We start from the raw sequence: 7029 nt of genomic DNA on the forward strand, positions 1-7029 counted from the left end.
GACCATCCAACCCAGCCATAATTATTCAGGGCCATTTACTCTGTACCAGTCTCATGACTGCTAGTTAGGTAGTATTGTAAGATTTGATACACTTATTGTTAGTCTCATAAATGAGAAGATTCAATAAATAAAAGCAAAGCCTGAAAAAAAAAAAAAAAGGGTAAATTTGTAAACAAAAAGTTCACAACTCAGCTAATAATGCCTGTATCCACTTCAGAATTTGTATTTATAACAGTTTTTACACGGCTAATACATTTGCATACTCAATTGTAAATTTGAAAACAAAAAGTTCACAACTCAGATAATAATGCATATATCCACTTTAAAATTTATATTTAAATTATTTTTTACAATGCTAATACATTTGCATACTCAATTGTAAATTTGTAAACAAAAAGTTCACAACTCCGCTAATAATGCATGTATCCACGGCAGAATTTATATTTAAATTAGTTCTTACAATGCTAATACATTTGCATACTCAATTGTAAATTTGTAAACAAAAAGTTCACATCTCAGCTAATAATGCATGTATCCACGGCAGATTTTATATTTAAATTAGTTCTTACAATGCTAATACATTTGCATACTCAATTGTAAATTTGTACACAAAAAGTGCACAACTCAGATAATAATGCATATATTCACTTTAGAATTTATATTTAAATTAGTTCTTACAATGCTAATACATTTGCATACTCAATTGTAAATTTGTAAACAAAAAGTTCACAACTCCGCTAATAATGCATGTATCCACGGAGGATATTTGTACTTATATTAGTTTTTAGAAGGCTAATACATTTGCATACTCAGCTAATAATGTCTGTATCCACTTCAGAATTTGTATTTATAATAGTTTTTACACGGCTAATACATTTGCATACTCAATTGTAAATTTGAAAACAAGAAATTCACAACTCAGCTAATAATGCCTGAATCCACTTCAGAATTTATATTTATATTAGTTTTTACACGTCTAATACATTTGCATACTCAGCTAATAATGTCTGTATCCACTTCAGAATCTGTATTTATAATAGTTTTTACACGGCTAATACATTTGCATACTCAATTGTAAATTTGAAAACAAAAAGTTCACAACTCAGATAATAATGCATATATCCACTTTAAAATTTATATTTAAATTATTTTTTACAATGCTAATACATTTGCATACTCAATTGTAAATTTTTAAACAAAAAGTTCACAACTCCGCTAATAATGCATGTATCCACGGCAGAATTTGTACTTATATTAGTTTTTAGAAGGCTAATACATTTGCATACTCAATTGTAAATTTGTAAACAAAAAGTTCACAACTCAGCTATTAATGCATGTATCCACTTCAGAATTTGTATTTATAATAGTTTTTACACGGCTAATACATTTGCATACTCAATTCTAAATTTGTAAACAAAAAGTTCACAACTCCGCTAATAATGCATGTATCCACGGCAGACTTTGTACTTATATTAGTTTTTAGAAGGCTAATACGATTGCATACTCAATTGTAAATTTGTAAACAAAAAGTTCACAACTCAGCTAATAATACCTGAATCCACTTCAGAATTTATATTTATATTAGTTTTTACACGTCTAATACATTTGCATACTCAGCTAATAATGTCTGTATCCACTTCAGAATTTGTATTTATAATAGTTTTTGTTGGGATTTTCCCCCAACGCAGGTGCATGAGTATCCGGATTAAATAAGTAGACTTTAGCCGTTTCGGATTAATACATATACATAAGTTTATTATATATTGAATGGAGAACAAAAGAATGGCACGCAAGATCGACTGCTCTTGAATCCACGCCGCGCAAGACTGAAATCAAAAGTGTGGCCAGTTGAGGATAATATGCTGGCCAAAACGGTCCTCAGATGGAGTTACCAGATTGGTACTTTGGATGAGGCGCTTAATTCGAACACACCCCCTCAAAGTAGCAATCCTATACTATATATTAGTTATGCCCAAAGAAAGAATACAATTATTATGCTTGCTACTGCATAATCCTTTGGTGAGGACATCAGCGGGCATCTTCTCAGTCGGCATGTACGCCACCGTGATATCACCACTCTTCTCCTTCTCTTGTATGAAGTGGTGTCAGACATCAATGTGTTTAGTCCGAGGATGGAAGCCGAACCCCTTCACCAGTTGTTGTGCGCTCTGGTTGTCGTTGAAAATTCGGACAGAATCACAGGTCGATCCGATCCGGTTAAGGAGAGCCTTCAAATACAGCGCCTCCTTAACGGCTTCCGACATCGCCAAGTACTCTGACTCAGTACTCGACAAAGCCACGGTACGCTGCTTACGCGCCTCCCAGGATATGGAAGCGCCTGCCAGGATGAACGCTTGCCCTGAATAAGAGCCACGGTCGGATAGGTTGGACCCCCAATCCGCATCCACGAGGCCGTAAAGGTCATCTCCAGTCTTCTTGAAGAGTAACCCAAGCATCTTCGTACCCTTTAAGTACCGTAGGATACGCTTCGACGCCTTCCAGTGCTCGGCTGAGTAGTTGGAGTTGAACTGACTCAGGAAATTCACTGCAAACGCGATATCTGGTCGCGTAGAAACTGCAAGAAACATACGAGAACCAATTAAGCTTTGATAAGGATACCGTTTCATCTCCTCCTCGTCTGGGTTCTCTGGTCGCTTCAGTGCTGATTTGGACTCGATCGGGGTGATAGCCGGCTTGCAGTCTTCCATGCCGTATTTTCGAAGGATAGCGTCGATGTACTTCTCTTGGCTCATGAAGACTGTCTGCTGCCTCGCATTCTGTTTGAACTGAATTCCCAAGCACGTTTTGACAGGTCCAAAATCCTTCATCTTGAATGATGCTCCCAAGTGAGCTTTGGTTTCAAGCAGCCAATTAGGATAATTTGATGCCAAAAGCAAATCATCAACATATATGGTGACAAGTAGAAACTTTCCGTCTCCTTGCTTGACAAACAGGCATGGATCTTGCTCAGTTGGGTTAAGTCCGATTTCCTTAAGCTTCTCTGTAAGCTTGCAATACCAACGAAGTCCTGATTGACGAAGTCCGTAGAGTGCCTTTCGTAGTAAACAAACAGGATCTCTCATTTGTTTTAAGGATTTTCTCCAAAAACATGCTGCCTTTCTAAAATCTGTCGATGCTAACTCCTGCTTTGATCCGATTTTCGCGTCTGATTCCAGCTGCTCCATGAACTCGCTGAAACCCTCAGGTATATCCATGAATACCTGCTCCTCTAGCTCACCGTTGAGGTAGGCAGTGACGACGTCCATTTGGTGAATTTCCATCTGAAATTCTGCTGATAGAGCAACCAATAGTCGCACTGATGTAAATCGCGCTACAGGTGAGTAGGACTCAAAGAAATCTTCTCCAGGTTTCTGAGCATACCCCTTGGCAACCAAACGGGCTTTCTTTTTTTCCCAAGCTGCTGCCGTCATCTTTCGTTTGGAATACCATCTTGTTTCCAATTACTTTGCGTTTTTCCGGGCGTTCTGTTATCTCCCAAGTTTTGTTGAAGACTTGGGCCATAAACTCGTCTTCCACTGCGCGTTTCCAATGAACTGCTTCTTTGGATTTAAATGCTTCTTCTAATGTTAAAGGATCCCCTGTTACTGCTAAGAATGCCAATTCGCAGTCCTCAAATTCGTCATCAATCGATGTGTCATTTTCTGCGGGATCATTGTTGGGAGTTTCATCTTCCTGTCTTTGCTGATACATCTTACGTGGCCTCCCACGCTGTCCGGTTCTCAGCAATTTTGGGCGTCCTCTGCCCCTTTTCTCCATAACAGGAGTCTCTTCTTCTACTTCACTGCTGCTAGAGGGTTCTACTTGTTCGTCCGGTAAATTATCAGTCATCTGAATAGACAATTCTCCCTCAGGTTCGTTCTCGTAAAATTCTTCATATTTACTCTTGAACCCTGACGTATTCATAAACTTTACATCATTGCTCACCACGATGGATCTCCTCTGAGGAGAATAAAGGCGATACGCTTTCGACTCTGCAGCGTATCCTACCAGTATGCATTCCTCAGATCGTGACTCAAACTTTCCCTTATTCGTGAATACACGTAAATACATTACCGTGGGAACTTTACCTGTCCAATAGGTGTAGGGTAGCTCCCCAAATAGAGCCTTCGTTGGGCACCGGCTACGGAGATAGGAAGCCGTGCTAATAGCTTCTGCCCAAAATGACGGAGGAGCCCCCACTTGCTTCATCATGCACCTGGCCATTTCTACCAAAGTGCGGTTCTGCCGCTCTGCCACGCCGTTTTGTTGAGGAGTATGTGGCGCTGACAGACGTCTGCTAATTCCGCTTTGTCGCAGGAATTCGTCGGATTCCTTATTCAGGAATTCGGTTCCATTATCGCTCTGTAATTGTTTAATTTTGTTACCTGTTACATTTTCTGCTAAGGCTTTGAACGATTTAAACGCGTTTAATACGTCCGACTTTTGCTTTAAGAAATATACCGAGCTATATCGCGAATAGTCATCGATAAATGTAACGAAGTACTTGCATCCGCTTTTTGACTGTGTACGCATCGGTCCACACACGTCACTGTGCACAATTTCTAGAGTTTTCTGCGATCTCTTTTCCGTAGCATTTTTATACGTATTTGCCGTTTGCTTTTCGCTGATGCAAATTTCACACTGCGGTAGTTTGTCATTTTCTTTTAGCTTCATTCCGTGAACTTTTCCACACAACGCCATTCTCTTTAAGTCTTTTTCGTTTAGATGGCCCATCCGACGATGCCATGTTTCTATTTCGCTTTGCTCTTCGTTCACTTTGTTTGCTTCATTCTTTTCGGTATTCAAATAATACAAATTTCCGTACTTCTTTGCTCGAAGCCAAACTTCATTATTATTTTTCATAATTATCGCTTCTTCCTTACGAAAACGCACTTCGTAACCTTTTTCCGTTATTTTTGAAACAGAAAGCAAATTCTGACGAAGATCCGACACAAATAGCACTTCTTTAAGGGTGATCTTCTCATTCCCCTTTCCTTTAATGTCTATCTTCACGTCACCAACACCATTAACCTTCGTTGTGTTGCTGTCGGCCAAATGCAATGTTTTTTCAATGCTTTTTATTTCACCGAACAGATTCTTATTGGAACTCATATGTGCCGAGCAACCGCTGTCCAGACACCACATGTCATTACGCCCTTCGGCTATGAATGCGTGTTCATTCACGTTCATCGTCATCTCCTTTTTGTACCGATTTCCGTTGGTTTCGCGTTCCTCGTTTTTCGCACTATAGCTGCTCTCTTTCGGCTTCACTCGACAATTTCGCGCTATATGTCCTACCTTGTTGCACACGAAGCATTTTCTGCTCTCCTTTTGAGGCTTGCCTTCTTTAGCTGTTTTCTTTTTGTTCGCGTACAAAGCACTTTGTTCTTCGCGGTCACTTTTCGATTTTCTTGCCTCCGATTCCTCTAATATTTTAACACGGAGCACGTCTGGACTTGGCAAGTCGTCACGTGTCTCGATCGCACACCTAAATGTCTCGTATGAGTCGGGCAAGCTGTATAGCAAGAGAATCGCGAGCAAATCGTCTCCAATTGTCACTCCGATCTCTTTTAATTTCTTCACCGCATCGAAGAAACCGTTGATGTGAAGGCGGGCGTCGTCCCCCTCACTCATTCGCGACAATGCTACACGCTTTAACAAGCTGGCCTTTCGCACTGGCCCTTTTGATTGAAATGTGGTTTGCAATTTCAACCAATAATCTCTGGATGTGGTGCAATCCTCGATCAAACCTAACTCGGATGTACTTATCGCCAAAAGTATATCTGCTCGAGCTTTCTCGTCTTTAATGGTCCATTCTGCGAGATCACTTTCATTAGTGGGACACTTTTTCGTACCGTTCACGTATGGCCATAAATCATTCTTCACAAGTATAGCACACATTTGCAACTTCCATGTATCGTAGTTCTCCGCGTTTAGCGGTTCGATGCGCATGTATGTACCCGCCATTTTTCACAGCGTCTCTCGTGTCTCTCCTTTCGCACTTATTTAATTTTCTGTCTTCGATACTACGCGTCCTGGGCCCATAACCTGTTGGGATTTTCCCCCCAACGCAGGTGCATGAGTATCCGGATTAAATAAGTAGACTTTAGCCGTTTCGGATTAATACATATACATAAGTTTATTATATATTGAATGGAGAACAAAAGAATGGCACGCAAGATCGACTGCTCTTGAATCCACGCCGCGCAAGACTGAAATCAAAAGTGTGGCCAGTTGAGGATAATATGCTGGCCAAAACGGTCCTCAGATGGAGTTACCAGATTGGTACTTTGGATGAGGCGCTTAATTCGAACAAATACATTTGCATACTCAATTGTAAATTTGTAAACAAAAAGTTCACAACTCAGATAGTAATGCATATATCCACTTTAGAATTTATATTTAAATTAGTTCTTACAATGCTAATACATTTGCACACTCAATTGTAAATTTGTAAACAAAAAGTTCATAACTCAGCTAATAATGCCTGAATCCACTTCAGAATTTATATTTATATTAGTTTTTACACGTCTAATACATTTGCATACTCAATTGTAAATTTGTAAACAAAAAGTTCACAACTCAGATAGTAATGCATGTATCCACGGCAGATTTTATATTTAAATTAGTTCTTACAATGCTAATACATTTGCATACTCAATTGTAAATTTGTAAACAAAAAGTTCACAACTCAGCTAATAATGCATGTATCCACGGCAGAATTTGTACTTATATTAGTTTTTACACGGCTTATACATTTGCATACTCAATTGTAAATTGTAAACAAAAAGTTCATAACTCATTTAATAATGTCTGTATCCACTTTAGAATGTGTATTTATAATAGTTTTTACACGGCTAATACCTTTGCATACTCAATTCTAAATTTGTAAACAAAAAGTTCACATCTCAGCTAATAATGCATGTATCCACGGCAGATTTTATGTTTAAATTAGTTCTTACAATGCTAATACATTTGCATACTCAATTGTACATTTGTAAACAAAAAGTTCACAACTCAGCTAATAAT

The sequence above is a fragment of the Drosophila kikkawai genome, unplaced genomic scaffold (genome assembly GCF_030179895.1).
Source record: "Drosophila kikkawai strain 14028-0561.14 unplaced genomic scaffold, DkikHiC1v2 scaffold_258, whole genome shotgun sequence".
NCBI lineage: Eukaryota > Metazoa > Arthropoda > Insecta > Diptera > Drosophilidae > Drosophila > Drosophila kikkawai.